Source organism: Triticum aestivum, chromosome 6A, assembly GCF_018294505.1.
Source record: "Triticum aestivum cultivar Chinese Spring chromosome 6A, IWGSC CS RefSeq v2.1, whole genome shotgun sequence".
Taxonomy (NCBI): Eukaryota; Viridiplantae; Streptophyta; class Magnoliopsida; order Poales; family Poaceae; genus Triticum; species Triticum aestivum.
The window spans coordinates 571588912-571603419 of record NC_057809.1 but is presented as its reverse complement, the minus strand read 5'-3'; positions in this window follow the sequence as shown (position 1 = coordinate 571603419).

Here is a 14508-nt window from a genome sequence, read left to right as displayed (position 1 = left end):
ATATGAGGTCTTTCGTCTGAGAAAAAATCATAAGCAACCTCATGGTACGAAACTCCGCCGCCACGAGGCGGAGCCTTGGCGGAACCAATCTAGGGCTCCGGCGGAGCTATTCTGCCGTGGAAACTTCCCTTCGGGAGGGGGAAATCATCACCACCGTCATCATCATCAATCCTCTCATCGGGAGGGGGTCAATCTCCATCAACATCTTTACCAGCACCATCTCATCTCAAAACCTAGTTCATCTCTTGTATCCAATCTTTGCCTCAAAACCTCAGATTGGTACCTGTGGGTTTCTATTAGTGTTGATTACTCCTTGTAGTTGATGCTAGTTGGTTTATTCGGTGGAAGATCATATGTTTAGATCCTTTATGCATATTAATACCCCTCTGATTATGAACATGAATATGATTTGTGAGTAGTTACGTTTCTTCCTGAGGACATGGGAGAAGTCTTGCTATAAGTAGTCATGTGAATTTGGTATTCGTTCGATATTTTGATGAGATGTATGTTGTCTTTCCTCTAGTGGTGTCATGTGAACGTTGACTACAAGACACTTCACCATTATTTGGGCCTAGAGAAAGGCATTGGGAAGTAATAAGTAGATGATGGGTTGCTAGAGTGACAGAAGCTTAAACCCTAGTTTATGAGTCGCTTTGTAAGGGGCTGATTTGGATCCATATGTTTCATGCTATGGTTAGGTTTACCTTAATAATTCTTTTGTACTTACGGATGCTTGCAAGAGGGGTTAATCATAAGTGGGATGCTTGTCCAAGGAAGGGTAGTTCCCAAGCACTGGTCCACCCACATATCAAATTATCAAAGTACCAAACGCGAATCATATGAACGTGATGAAAACTAGCTTGACGATAATTCCCATGTGTCCTCGGGAACACTTTCCTTTATATAAGAGTTTGTCTAGGCTTGTCCTTTGCTAAGAAAATGATTGGGCCATCTTGCTGCACCTTATTTACTTTTATTACGTGTTACCCGTTACAAATTACCTTATCACAAAACTATCTGTTATCGATAATTCCAGTGCTTGTAGAGAATACCTTACTGAAAACTGCTTATCATTTCCTTCTGCTCCTTGTTGGGTTCGACACTCTTACTTATAGAAAGGACTACGATAGATCCCCTATACTTGTGGGTCATCAAGACTCTTTTCTGGCGCCGTTGCTGGGGAGTGAAGCGCCTTTGGTAGGTGGAATTTGGTAAGGAAAAATCTATATTGTGTGCTGAAATTTACTGTCACTTGTTGCTATGGAACATAATCCTTTGAGGGGCTTGTTCGGGGTATCTTCACACTGACCAGTAGAGCAAAGAGTTGCTCCTCAACCTACTGAACCTACTGAAAATTTTTACTTTGAAATTCCTTCGGGTATGATAGAGAAACTGCTAGCTAATCCTTTCACAGGTGATGGAACATTACATCCCGATTTCCACCTAATCTATGTGGATGAAGTTTGTGGATAATTTAAGCTTGCAGGTATGCCCGAGGATGTTATCAAGAAGAAGGTCTTCTCTTTATCTTTGAAGGGAAAAGCATTGACATGGTTTAGGCTATGTGATGATATGGGATCATGGAACTACAACCGATTGAAATAGGAATTTCATCAAAAGGTTTATCCTATGCATCTTGTTCATCATGATCATAATTATATATATAATTTTTGGGCTTGCAAAGGAGAAAGCATTGCTCAATCTTGGGGGAGGCTTAAGTCAACGTTATATTCATGCCCCAATCATGAGCTCTCTAGAGAAATTATTATTCAAAAATTTTATGCTCAGCTTTCTCTCGATAATCGCTCCATGCTCGATGCTTCTTGTACTGGTTCTTTTATGATGAAGACTATTGAATTCAAATTGGATTTATTGGAAAGAATTAAACGAAACTCTGAAGATTGGGATCTCGATGAAGGTAAGGAGTCAGGTATAACACCCAAGTTTGATTGTGTTAAATCTTTTATGGATACCGATGTTTTCCGTGAATTTAGCACTAAATATGGACTTGACTCTGAGATGGTATCTTCTTTCTGTGAATCCTTTGCTACTCATGTTGATCTCCCTAAGGAGAAGTGGTTTAAATATAATCCTCCCGTTGAAGAAAAATTAGTTGCACCTATTAAAGTTGAAGAAAAGACTATCACTTATAATGATTTTGTTGTTCATACTACTTATATTGAGAAACCACCTTGTTAGAATAAAGGATCATGCTAAAGCTTCAACTGTGGTTCGTAAGAGTAATACTAGAACACCTACACCCCCTAAGAAAATTAAAGTTGAACCTAGTATTGCTATAGTTAAAGACCTCTTGGCCGATAATATCGATGGGCATGTTATTTACTTCTGTGATGAAGCTGCTAGAATTGCTAGACCTGACACTAAAAATAAACATAGACCTTTTGTAGGCATGCCTGTTATTTTTGTTAAAATAGGAGATCATTGCTATCATGGCTTACGTGATATGGGTGCTAGAGCAAGTGCAATACCTCATTCCTTATACAAATAAATTATGCATGATATTGCACCTGCTGAGATAGAGGAAATTGGTGTTACAATTAAGCTTGCCAATAGAAACACTATTTCACGAGTTGGGATTATTCGAGATGTTGAAGTCTTGTGTGGGAAAGTTAAATATCCTGCTGATTTTCTTGTTCTTGGTTCCCCACAAGATAACTTTTGTCCCATTATATTTGGTAGACCTTTCTTGAATACTGTTAATGCTAGGATAGATTGCAAAAAGGATGTTGTTACTATTGGTTTGGGGGATATGCCTCATGACTTTAATTTTGCTAAATTTCGTAGACAACCCCATGATAAAGAATTGCCTAGTAAAGATGAAATTATTGGTCTTGCTTCTATTGTCGTGCCTCCTAATGATCCTTTAGAACAATATTTGCTCGACCATGAAAATTATATGTTTATGAATGAAAGAAGAGAAATAGATGAAGTATTCTTTAAACAGGGACCTATTTTGAAACAGAACTTGCCTGTTGAAATCCTAGGGGATCCTCCTCTACCCAAGGGTGATCCCATGTTTGACCTTAAACCTTTACCTGATACTCTTAAATATGCTTATCTTGATGAGAAAGAGATATATCCTGTTATTATCAGTGCTAACCTTTCAGATCATGAAGAAAATAAATTATTGAAAACTCTGAAGAAGCATCGTGCTGCTATTGGATATACTCTTGATGATCTTAAGGGCATTAGTCCCACTCTATGCCAGCACAAAATAAAATTGGAAAAGGATGCTACACCGGTTGTTGATCACCAACGATGGTTAAATCCTAAGATGAAAGAAGTGGTAAGAAAAGAAATACTAAAGCTTCTGGTGGCAGGTATAATTTATCCCGTTGCTGATAGTCTGTGGGTAAGTCATGTCCATTGTGTCCCTAAGAAGGGAGGTATTACTGTTTTTCCTAATGATAAAGATGAATTGATTCCACAAAGAATTGCTACAGGTTATAGAATGGTAATTGATTTCCGTAGATTAAATAAAGCTACTAAAAAGGATCATTACTTGTTACCTTTTATTGATCAAATGCTAGAAAGATTATCCAAACATACACATTTTTGCTTTCTAGACGGTTATTCTAGTTTCTCTCAAATACCTGTGTCAAAAGAGGATCAAGAAAAGACAACTTTTACTTGCCCTTTCGGTACCTTTTCTTATAGACGTATGCATTTTGGTTTATTCAATGCACCTACTACCTTCCAAAGATGTATGTCTGCTATATTCTCTGACTTTTGTGAAAAGATTGATGAGGTTTTCATGGATGATTTGTCCGTATATGGAACTTCTTTTGATGATTTCTTAAGAAACCTTGATCGAGTTTTGCAAAGATGTGAAGAAACTAACCTTGTCTTGAATTGAGAGAAGTGCCACTTTATGGTTAATGAAGGTATTGTCTTGGGGCATAAAATTTCTAAAATAGGTATTGAAGTTGATAAAGCTAAAGTTGATGCTATTGAAAAGATGTCGTGTCCTAACGACATTAAAGGTATAAGAAGTTTCCTTGGTCATGCCAGTTTTTATAGGAGGTTCATTAAGGACTTCTCTAAAATTTCTAGGCCTGTGTCTAATCTCTTACAAAAAGAAGTTCCATTTGTCTTTGATGATGATTGTGTAGAAGCATTTGAAATTCTTAAGAAAGCCTTTATTTCGACACCTATTGTTCAGCCACTTGATTGGAATTTACCCTTTGAAATTATGTGTGATGCTAGTGATTATGTTGTAGGGGCTGTTCTAGGACAAAGAGCTGATAAGAAATTAAATGTTATCCAATATGCTAGTAAGACTCTGGACAGTGCCCAGAGAAATTATGCTACTACTAAAAAATAATTTTTAGCAGTTGTGTTTGCTTGTGATAAGTTCAAACCTTATATTGTTGATTCTAAAGTAACTGTTCACACAGATCATGCTGCCATTAAATATCTCATGGAAAAGAAAGATGCTAAACCTAGACTTATTAGATGGGTTCTCTTGCTATAAGAATTTGATTTGCGTATTATTGATAGAAAGGGAGCTGAGAACCCTATTGCAGACAACTTCTCTAGGTTAGGGAATATTCTTGATGACCCACTACCTATTGATGATAGCTTTCCTGATGAACAATTAGCTGCCATAAATGCTTCTCGTACTGCTCCATGGTATGCTAATTATGCTAATTACATTGTTGCTAAATTTATACCACCTAGTTTCACATACCAACCAAAGAAAAAGTTTTTCTATGATTTAAGACATTTCTTCTGGGATGACCCATACCTTTATAAAGAAGGAGTAGATGGTGTTATTAGATGTTGTGTACCTGAGCATGAACAGGAACAGATCCTACACAAGTGTCACTCCGAGGCTTATGGAGGACACCATGCTGGAGACAGAACTGCACATAAGGTATTGCAATCCGGTTTTTATTGGCCTACTCTTTTCAAGGATGCCTGTAAGTTTGTCTTGTCTTGTGATGAATGCCAAAGAATTGGTAATATTAGTAGACGTCCAGAAATGCCTATGAATTATTCACTTGTTATTGAACCATTTGATGTTTGGGGCTTTGATTATTGGGACCGTTTCCTTCCTCAAATGGGTATACACATATTTTAGTTGTTGTTGATTACGTTACTAAGTGGGTAGAAGCTATTCCAACTAGTAGTGCTAATCATAACACCTCTATTAGAATGCTTAAAGAAGTTATTTTTCCGAGGTTTGGAGTCCCTAGATACTTAATGACTGATGGTGGTTCACATTTTATTCATGGTGCTTTTCGTAAGATGCTTGCTAAGTATGATGTTAATCATAGAATTGCATCTCCATATGATCCACAGTCTAGTGGTCAAGTAGAACTGAGTAATAGAGAGCTTAAATTAATTTTGCAAAAGACTGTTAATAGATCTAGAAAGAATTGGTCCAAGAAACTTGATGATGCATTATGGGCTTATAGAACTGCATATAAAAAATCCTATGGGTATGTCTCCGTATAAAATGGTTTATGGAAAAGTGTCAGTGTCAAAACTGGCGGATCTCGGGTAGGGGGTCCCGAACTGTGCGTCTAAGGCAGATGGTAACAGGAGGCAGGGGACACGATGTTTACCCAGGTTCGGGCCCTCTTGATGGAGGTAATACCCTACGTCCTGCTTGATTGATCTTGATGATATGAGTATTACAAGAGTTGATCTACCACGAGATCGTAGAGGCTAAACCCTAGAAGCTTGCCTATGGTATGATTGTTGTTGTCCTACGGACAAAACCCTCCGGTTTATATAGACACCGGAGGGGGCTAGGGTTACACATAGTCGGTTACAAGGGAGGAGATCTACATATCCGTATTGCCAATCTTGCCTTCCACGCCAAGGAGAGTCCTATCCGGACACGGGACGAAGTCTTCAATCTTGTATCTTCATAGTCCAACAGTCTGGCCAAAGGATATAGTCCGGCTATCTGGAGACCCCCTAATCCAGGACTCCCTCAGTAGCCCTTGAACCGGGCTTCAATGACGATGAGTCCGGCGCGCATATTTGTCTTCGGCATTGCAAGGCGGGTTCTTCTCCAAATTTTGAATATCTGCTGAGTAGTGTTTGGCTCCCCATAAATGTTGCACTTCTTGGCTTCCGCGCCCAATAAGGGATATCTTCCATGTGTCGAGTGAATGCGAGGAGCCAGGGCATTTTTACATTCACCACCCTAGCCATGTAAGCAAGCTGTCTATTAAAGAGACAGGGATTCTTAGATCCACACCACACCATCCTCCCACGACGAGTATCCATCGAAGCGCACTCGGAAAAATCCATTCCAACATCGCTGGCCATCGCAGCTCCTCCTCCCGCTCCCATAGCCCTAAGCCCGGTGACTGGGAGAAGTGTTCCGTCCCGCACAGCCAATTAGTAGAGTTACAGACCCAGGGATTTCTCCCTCCAGCCTATATGGTCCCCGTTCGAGCCGGGCTTGCCACCTATAATGGCGGGGAGCAAGCGGAGAGCTTCCCCAATCCCTCCAAGGGGGAGCGGGTATGCCTTGTCCCTTATTTACTAAGAGGACTTGGATTTCCGATCCATCCGCTCCTCCGCGGGCTCTTAGAGTTTTATGGCCTCCAGTTGCATAATTTCACCCCTGCTTCCATATTACACATCGCTGGTTATGTTGCTCTTTGTGAGCTGTTTCTAGGCTGCGAAGCTCATTTCGAGCTATGGAAGAGGCTATTCTGCCTTGTGCCCCACACGTAGGAGGGGTCAATATATCAAGAGGGCGGAGCCAAAATATGGCGCATCGCTGGGACCGAATACATGTCCGGTACCCCGAAGAAGACGTCCGAAGACTGGCCTTCGGAGTGGTTTTACATGGAGGACGTCCCCCTTCCAGATCCTATTCGGATGGGTCTTCCCAAGTTCGACAGTGCACCTTTGAAGAAATGCCGAAGCTAGCACCCACGGAGCCCTCAGGAGGAAGATAACGGAGAAGTCCTTTACCTGATGGGTCGGATAAAAGTACTGGCTCAATCAGGACTGACAATAATCGAGGTCATGTCAATATGTATAATGCGGGGGGTGCAGCCACTTCAATATCGAGGGCACCCCATGTGGCGCTTTAACGGGGAAGATGATGCCACCCGCTGCGGGCTTAAGGGACCGGACTCAATTGTTGCTCTAGCAAAAATTCTGTCCGATTTGTTCAAGGGAGAGGAAGAGGAGTTCATCTGTATTAAGCTACGGGATGGATTCTCCATGTACATGTTGGGGGATGTTGCAGAAAACAAAATTTTCCTACGGTTTCACCAAGATCCATCTATGAGTTCATCTAGCAACGAGTGATCGGATTGCATCTACATACCTTTATAGATCACGCGCGGAAGCGTTCAAAGAACGGGGATGAGGGAGTCGTACTCGACGTGATCCAAATCACCGGAGATCCTAGCGCCGAACGGACGGCACCTCCGCGTTCAACATACGTACGGTCAGCGTGATGTCTCCTCCTTCTTGATCCAGCAAGGGGGAAGGAGAGGTTGATGAAGATCCAGCAGCACGACGGCGTGGTGGTGGATGGAGCAGTCACCGCAGCAGGGCTTCGCCGTTCTTCTGCGAGAGGGAGAGGTGTAGCAGGGGAGAGGGAGGCGCCAAGAGTCAACGGTGCGGCTGCCCCTCCCTCCCCCCTTTATATAGGCCCCCTAGGGGGTGCGCCGGCCCTAGGAGATGGGATCTCCTAGGGGGGCGGCCAAGGGGTGGAGTGCCCCCAAGCCAGGTGGGGCGCCCCCCCACCCTATGTTCCCAACCCTAGGTGCAGGGGGTGGGCCAAGGGGGGCGCACCAGCCCACTATGGGCTGGTTCCCCTCCCCACTTAGCCCATGGGGCCCTCCGGGATGGGTGGCCCCACCCGGTGGACTCCCGGGACCCTTCCGGTGGTCCCGGTACAATACCAGTGACCCCCGAAAACTCTCCCGATGGCCGAAACCGCACTTCCTATATATAATTCTTCACCTCCGGACCATTCCGGAACTCCTCGTGACGTCCCGGATCTCATCCGGGACTCCGAACAACTTTCGGGTTACTGCATATTCATATCTCTACAACCCTAGCGTCACCGAACCTTAAGTATGTAGACCCTACGGGTTCGGGAGACATGTAGACATGACCGAGATGGCTCTCCAGTCAATAACCAACAACGGGATCTGGATACCCATGTTGGCTCCCACATGCTCCTCGATGATCTCATCGGATGAACCATGATGTCGAGGATTCAAGCAACCCCGTATACAATTCCCTTTGTCAATCGGTACGTTACTTGCCCGAGATTCGATCGTCGGTATCCCAATACCTCGTTCAATCTCGTTACCGGCAAGTCACTTTACTCGTACCGTAATGCATGATCCCGTGACCAGACACTTGGTCACTTTGAGATCATTATGATGATGCATTACCGAGTGGGCCCAGAGATACCTCTCCGTCATACGGAGTGACAAATCCCAGTCTTGATCCGTGTCAACCCAACAGACACTTTCGGAGATACCCGTAGTATACCTTTATAGTCACCCAGTTACGTTGTGACGTTTGGTACACCCAAAGAACTCCTACGGTATCCGGGAGTTACACGATCTCATGGTCTAAGGAAAAGATACTTGACATTGGAAAAACTCTAGCAAACGAACTATACGATCTTGTGCTATGTTTAGGATTGGGTCTTGTCCATCACATCATTCTCCTAATGATGTGATCTCGTTATCAATGACATCCAATGTCCATAGTCAGGAAACCATGACTATCTGTTGATCAACGAGCTAGTCAACTAGAGGCTTACTAGGGACATGTTGGTGTCTATGTATTCACACATGTATTACGATTTCCGGATAACACAATTATAGCATGAATAAAAGACAATTATCATGAACAAGGAAATATAATAATAATCCTTTTATTATTGCCTCTAGGGCATATTTCCAACAGTACAACCCCCCAAGCTGGGTGAGCTGTCACTTTTTACTCCCAACCTTCCCGCATTCTTTGTCATAAATACTCACCTTGCCATTTCATGGCAGGAACTGCGAAAAGCCGTAAGGGAGGTCAACAACCCACCTCCACAACCGGAGGACCCTGACCGAGCCCTCGATCCCGGACTCGAAGAGGATCCCGACATATTTGTGGAGCTGATTGACATGACATTCTATCAATTGAGCTGCGATGATGCCATGGTGGCCATCATAGCCGACTATCCTGGGCTACTCCCTGCATCGCTTATAAGAAAAACTAGAGTCCCAACTTCCGAGAAGGATCCTCTTTTATGCACTTCACCTACTGTACACATATGGTGTTTTACAGGGAAGGCCCTTGGGACGCCATGCCGAACCCGCAGTGACTCGCCAACAAGGGACACCGAAGCCGGGTGATACGTCTCCAACGTATCTATAATTTTTGATTGCTCCATGCTATATTATCTTCTGTTTTGGATGTTTATGGGCTTTATTATACAATTTTATATTATTTTTGGGACTAACCTATTAACCCAGAGGCCAGTGCCAGTTTTCTGTTTTTTTCCTTGTTTTAGAGTATCGCAGAAAAGGAAAATCAAACGGAGTCCAATTGACCTGAAACTTCACGGAACTTATTTTTGGAAGGAAAGCAACCCGGGAGACTTGGAGTCCACGTCAAGGAAGCTTCGAGGAAGCCACGAGGTAGGGGGCGCAGCCACCCCCCTGGGCGCGCCCTCCACCCTCGTGGGCCCCCCGTGGCTCCCCTGACGTTCCTCTTCTGTCTATATATCTCCATATACCCTAAAATGATCGGGGAGCACAATAGATCGGGAGTTCCGCCGCCAGAAGCCTCTGTAGCCACCGAAAGCCAATCTAGACCCGTTCCGGCACCCTGCCGGAGGGGGAATCCCTCTCCGATGGCCATCTTCATCATCCCGGTGCTCTCCATGACGAGGAGGGAGTAGTTCTCCCTCGGGGCTGAGGGTATGTACCAGTAGCTATGTGTTTGATCTATCTCTCTCTCTCGTGTTCTTGAGGTGGTACGATCTTGATTTATCGCGAGCTTTGCTATTATAGTTGGATCTTATGATGTTTCTCCCCCTCTACTCTCTTGTAATGGATTGAGTTTTCCCTTTGAAGTTATCTTATCGGATTGAGTTTTTAAAGATTTGAGAACACTTGATGTATGTCTTTCCGTGTGTATCTGTGGTGACAATGGGATATCACGTGATTCACTTGATGTATGTTTGGGTGATCAACTTGCGGGTTCCGCCCATGAACCTATGCATAGGGGTTGGCACATGTTTTCGTCGTGATTCTCTGGTAGAAACTTTGGGGCACTCTTTGAGGTTCTATGTGTTGGTTGAATAGATGAATCTGAGATTGTGTGACGCATATCGTATAATCATACCCACGGATACTTGAGGTGACATTGGAGTATCTAGGTGACATTAGGGTTTTGGTTGATTTGTGTCTTAAGGTGTTATTCTAGTACGAGCTCTAGGGCTTTTTGTGACACTTATAGGAATAGCCCAACGGATTGATTGGAAAGAATAACTTTGAGGTGGTTTCGTACCTACCATAATCTCTTTGTTTGTTCTCTGCTATTAGTGACTTTGGAGTGACTCTTTGTTGCATGTTGAGGGATAGTTATGTGATCCAATTATGTTATTATTGTTGAGAGGACTTGCACTAGTGAAAGTATGAACCCTAGGCCTTGTTTCCTATCATCACAATACTGTTTATGCCCACTTTTACCATTAGTTACCTTGCTGTTTCTAAATTTTCAGATTACAAAAACTATTATCTACTATCCATATACCACTTGTATCACCATCTCTTCGCCGAACTAGTGCACCTATACAATTTTACCATTGTATTGGGTGTGTTGGGGACACAAGAGACTCTTTGTTATTTGGTTGCAAGGTTGCTTGAGAGAGACCATCTTCATCCTACGCCTCCTACGGATTGATAAACCTTAGTTCATCCACTTGAGGGAAATTTGCTACTGTCCTACAAACCTCTGCACTTGGAGGCCTAACAACGTCTACAAGAAGAAGGTTGTGTAGTAGACATCAAGCTCTTTTCTGGCGTCGTTGCCGGGGAGGTTAGCGCTTGAAGGTATATCTTAAGATCTTGCAATCGAGTCTTTTAGTTTCTTGTTTTATCACTAGTTTAGTTTATAAAAGAAAATTAAAAAATGGAATTAAGTTTGCCTCATACGCTTTATCTTTTTAATATCTCTCGTGAGAATAAGTATTCCGACAATTGTGCTCAAGTGGTAGAGGAAGAATGCATTAGAATGTTTGGCATTAAATCTTTGAATGATGAGCATGATTGCAATGTTGTTAGTATGAATTCCTTGAATATCTATGATGCTAAGGATATGCAAAGCCACAAGCTTGGGGAAGCTATGTTTGATGAAGATGATATTTTTGTCCCCCAAGTTTTGATGAGCAAACTTATTATGATGAAAGCATGCCTCCTATTTATGATGATTATATTGATAAAAGTGGATTCGGAGAGGTCATGACTTTATTTAGTAATGATTCCACTATCTCGGAACAAGTTCCAATTGATTATGAGAACAAAGTTGCTATCTATGATGATTATTGTGATGACTTGTATGCTATAAAGAATAATTATATCCATGAAACTTGTCATCATGATTTTAGTTTTCAATTGGATTATGCATCACATGATAATTATTTTGTTGAGTTTGCTCCCACTATTATTCGTGAGAAGAATTTTGTTTGTGTGGAGAGTAATAAAATTTCTATGCTTGTAGATCATGAAAAGAATGCTTTAGGTGCTGGTTATATTGTTGAATTCATTCATGATGCTAATGAAAATTATTATGAGGGAGGAATATATGCTTGTATGAATTGCAATAATATCAAGTTTCCTCTCTATGTGCTTAAAGTTTTGAAGTTATGCTTGTTTTGCCTTCCTATGCTAGTTTATTATTGTTCCCATAAGTTGTTTTCTCACAAAATACCTATGCATAGGAAGTGGGTTAGACTTAAATGTGTTAGTCATATTCTTCATGATGCTCTCTTTATGTCCCAATTATTATCCTTTATGTGAGCATCATTGAAATCATCGTGCCTAGCTAGGGGCGTTAAACGATAGCGCTTGTTGGGAGGCAACCCAATTTTATTTTTGTTCCTTGCTTTTTGTTCCTGTTTAGTAATAAATAATTCATCTATCATCTGTTTGTATGTGGTTTTATGTGTTTAGTTAGTGTTTGTGCCAAGTAGAATCGTTGGGAAGACTTGGGGAAAGTCTTGTTGATCTTGCTGTATAAAACAGAAACTTTAGCGCTCACGAGAATTGCTGCCATTTTTTACTGGAGAGTGCTATTTAGTTAATTATTTTTGCATATGATTAATAGACAAATTAAACACGTCCATAAATTTATTTTAGAATTTTATGAGTTCCATAAGTATATGTTTGATCCATATTACTACAGACTGTTCTGTTTTTGACAGATTCTGTTTTTCTTGTGTTGTTCGCTTATTTTGATGAATCTATGGCTAGTAAAATAGTTTATAAACCATAGAGAAGTTGGAATAAAGTAGTTTAACACCAATATAAGTAAATAATGAGTTCATTACAGTACCTTGAAGTGGTGTTTTGTTTTCTTTCGCTAACGGAGCTCACGAGTTTTCTGTTAAGTTTTGTGTTGTGAAGTTTTCAAGTTTTGGGTAAAGATTCGATGGATTATGGAATAAGGAGTGGCAAGAGCCTAAGCTTGGGGATGCCCAAGGCACCCCAAGGTAATATTCAAGGACAACCAAGAGCCTAAGCTTGGGGATGCCCCGGAAGGCATCCCCTCTTTCGTCTTCGTTCATCGGTAACTTTACTTGGAGCTATATTTTTATTCGCCACATGATATGTGTTTTGCTAGGAGCGTCATTTTATTTTCTTTTGTTTTGCTTTCTGTCTGAAGAAAATACCAAGATCTGAAATTATTAAATGTTAGAGATTCTTCACATAGTTGCATAATTGTTCGACTACTCATTGATCTTCACTTATATCTTTCGGAGTAGTTTGTTGTTTGCTCTAGTGCTTCACTTATATCATTTTAGAGCACGGTGGTGGTTTTATTTTATAGAAATAGATGAACTCTCATGCTTCACTTATATTATTTTGAGAGTCCTAAACAGCATGGTAATTTGCTTTGGTTATCAAACTAGTCCTAATATGATGGGCATGCAAGAGGGATATAATAAAAACTTTCATATAAGTACGTTGAATACTAAGAGAAGTTTGATACTTGATGATTGTTTTGAGATATGGAGATAGTGATATCAAAGTTGTGCTAGTTGAGTAGTTGTGAATTTGAGGGATACTTGTGTTGAAGTTTGCAAGTCCCGTAGCATGCACGTATGGTAAACATTATGTAACAAATTTGAAACATGAAGTGTTATTTGATTGTCTTCCTTATGAGTGGCGGTCAAGGACGAGCGATGGTCTTTTCCTAGCAATATATCCCCCTAGGAGCATGCGCGTAATGCTTGGTTTTTGATTACTTGTAGATTTTTGCAATAAGTATGTGAGTTCTTTATGACTAATGTTGAGTCCCTGGATTATACGCACTCTTACCCTTCCATCCTTGCTAGCCTCTTCGGTACCGTGCATTGCCCTTTCTCACATTGAGAGTTGGTGCAAACTTCGCCGGTGCATCCAAACCCCGTGATATGATACACTCTTTCACACATAAACCTCATATCTTCCTCAAAACAGCCACCATACCTACCTATTATGGCATTTCCATAGCCATTCCGAGATATATTGCCATGCAACTTTCCACCGTTCCGTTTATTATGACACGCATCATCATTATAATATTGCTTTGCATGATCATGTAGTTGACATCGTATTTGTGGCAAAGACACTGTTCATAATTTTTCATACATGTCACTCTTGATTCATCGCAATCCCGGTACACCGCCGGAGGCATTCATATAGAGTCATACTTTGTTCTAGTATCGAGTTGTAATCATTGAGTTGTAAATAAATAGAAGTGTGATGGTCATCACTTTCTAGAGCATTTTCCCAAGTGAGGAATAATAAAAAAAGAGATAAAGGCCATAAAAAGGGAGAAGGCCCAAAAAATAAAAGAAAAGAAAGGCCAAAAAAAAGAAGGCCCAAAAAAATGAGAGAAAAAGAGAGAAGGGACAATGCTACTATCCTTTGCCACACTTGTGCTTCAAAGTAGCACCATAATCTTCATGATAGAGAGTCTTTTGTTTTGTCACTTTCATATACTAGTGGAAAATTTTCATTATAGAACTTGGCTCGTATATTCCAACAATGGGCCTCCTCAAGTGCCCTAGGTCTTCGTGAGCAAGCAAGTTGGATGCACACCCACTTAGTTTCTTTTGTTGAGCTTTCATACATTTATAGCTCTAGTGCATCCCTTGCATGGAAATCCCTACTCCTCGCATTAACATCAATCGATGGGCATCCCCATAGCTCATTGATTAGCCTCGTTGATGTGAGACTTTCTCCTTTTTTGTATTCTCCACATTCCCCCCATCATTATATT